Source organism: Notothenia coriiceps, unplaced genomic scaffold (genome assembly GCF_000735185.1).
Source record: "Notothenia coriiceps isolate Sejong01 unplaced genomic scaffold, NC01 NC01_scaffold00010608, whole genome shotgun sequence".
In the NCBI taxonomy this organism is placed as follows: Eukaryota; Metazoa; Chordata; class Actinopteri; order Perciformes; family Nototheniidae; genus Notothenia; species Notothenia coriiceps.
This window is the reverse complement of record NW_011343309.1, coordinates 11,900-14,363: the sequence shown is the minus strand read 5'-3', so window position 1 is coordinate 14,363 and position 2,464 is coordinate 11,900. Positions and strand designations below refer to the sequence as shown.

At 37.3% G+C, this 2,464-nt stretch overlaps 1 long non-coding RNA gene across 1 annotated transcript; it reads right to left on the bottom strand.

Moving 5' to 3' along the window:
* Positions 1 to 2,220, bottom strand: LOC104946120 (uncharacterized). The gene is made up of 3 exons (XR_798406.1): positions 1,940 to 2,220; positions 1,086 to 1,354; positions 1 to 577 (listed from the first exon to the last, which is right to left on the bottom strand). It is a non-coding gene; the product is annotated as an uncharacterized lncRNA (long non-coding RNA).
* Between the last annotated feature and the right edge of the window lie 244 nt (positions 2,221 to 2,464).

Below are 2,464 nucleotides of genomic sequence, written 5' to 3'. Positions count from 1 at the left end.
GTCATGCATATACTGTCAGGTCTGCAAAGTCTTTCTACTTTAAATTCACTTTTAAGATCATTTCTTTTTAATTGATCTATTATTTCTAGTTCATTTTTTCTTTATGTAGTTTTAAATGTGTTCTGTTTTATTAGAAAGCACTTTGTAACTTTGTTCTGAAAGGTGCTATATAAATAAATTGTATTATTATCTTATATCAATTTGTATTTTAATAATATTTTGTTTGCCATCCTGCAGTTTTAAGGTTGATATGGACTTTATTTTAAACACATTTACTTTTGTCATTCTCTTTTGTACACTTTGATTTCATTGTAATCATTTTCACAGCATTTTATAACACAACATGATTGATGAATGAATGAAATGTATTGGAATTGCTGAACCACTGTATTTATAAAAGAAAGAAAAATGAAAGATATAGGCAAAGAAGTGAATTTTGATAGGACAAATAGACTAATTTAAACTTTAAAGGTAATACAATTTAATAGCTTTATGAACCAGAAAGCAGCAGCAGCCCCAAGCTCAGCATCAATGTGGAAGGTCCACTGAGCTGCCTCTGATCCAGAGACAGGAACACCTGTGTTAGAGGAAAGAAGACAAATCAGTAATAATTTGGAAGTTAACAAGTGTTAGGAAAAATATCACTCTTCACCGGCTTTAGCTTCAATATCAGGATCCATGTATTTATTATCCTTTCAAGACAGGAAGTACAAACAGACACATACAGAGCATCAACTAGTTCCTGAACAGTGTCCTTCACATGCTGATATCCAAGAGAGGGAGTTACACAGTCACAAGATGGAGGAATACCGGTTCAAAGCAGTATACGATGTTTAGTTCAGATTAGCTAAGACTCACGTAATCAATAAACATGACAGTCATATGTCTATCTCCATAGAGGCTGAATCATCATGTTAATCGTTGTCACATAGCTATCATATACCTAAAACAGTCCTGATGCTCTTCTAGGTAATCATACATCCGGTTACGTACACAGCTACGTGGGGCCTTTGTTATCATGCGCTACTCTGATATTGGAAGTCATTTGACACTCATGTGACACAAGATAAAACACTGGTCAGCACCTTTAACTTCTACCATCTTTGTGGCCTCAGCGGAGCGTCCAGCAGCTGCATTTTCTGCAACACAGGTGAAGTTCTGGAAGGTACCAGGGTTTGAGGGAGTCCACTTGAGCTTATTCTGGTTCACTGAGAAGTAGGTACCGATGGGGAAACCCTGCCTGAACGTCCATCTGACCGTACAGTCCACGTTTAGGGTGCAGCTCGTGAAGCAGGTGAATTCACTCAATCTGCCGGGAAACACGGTGTCAGGTCCACTGATGCTAACGCATCAACTAGAAAATATTAGAAAGTACATTTTAGTATACGAAAAATAATTCATTCTGACGTAGAAATCAATATGACAGCTGCAGTTGATCCAGGACTGCTCGAGTCCTCATTAACCGAAATAAATTAGATCACATTAATCAAGTTCTGAGGTCTTCACACTGGCTTCCTGTCTCAAAATAATATACGTTAAAGGACTACTGCTGGTTTATAAAGCACTGAGTCAAAACTAAAAAAAGGTATGTTCCATATATCCGGATCAAATTACCCAAAAATATCTGCAAGTAAGTTAAAACTCACACTTGTTTTAAATCCAGGCTGAAGACTTTATTTTTTTCCACTGCTTTAAATAAAAAATCTAATTCATATCTTTTACTGGATTTTACTTTATTGTTGTATTTTAAACTGGTCTTTTTGTATTTTGCATGTTTTCTAAAAATCATCTTGGCTGTCATTTGTAATGTGTTCCTTTTGCGCCATATATGAATGATTTTAATGTGTTTTAAAGCGCTTTGAATTGCCTTGTGTTGAAATGTGCTTCATCAATAACATTGCCTTGCCTTATATCTACTCTTCCCTTCAGTAATACTTACAGCTGAGCAGATAACCCCGGCTGAAAACTCTTGTCTGGTGAACCGTAATCTCACACATGTATAATCCAGCAGCAGTGAGTCTAAGTGAAGCGTGACGTTGTTTCGTATGTTCACGTCGTGGAGTCATTTTCTGTCCATCTTTGTACCAGACCACCGGGTCCGACAGCTGCGGTGGGCCCGAGAAGCCTCCAGGTGGAGCACCATGGCACAGCAGATCCAGGGTCAGGTTTAGAGTTGGGACATTGTTTGGAGGACTGATTTGCACAGACACTGGATCTGCAAGAGAAAGAGAGGATTTCCAAATCATGAAGGAAAGAAGAAGTACACGCATCAGAGATAATATTGTGAAATGATTTGTAACTTAAATTCTGCAACTTTTGCTTCAACAGAGTCAGTTGCAGTGTTGCAAGATTCTTTACTTAAGCAACAATACAGAAGAATGATGGCAAAATGAACTCAAAGTGTGTTTTACCTTTGACAGCAAGCTCTTTTTTAAAAGGATAACCAGACTAAAATAAACATAAA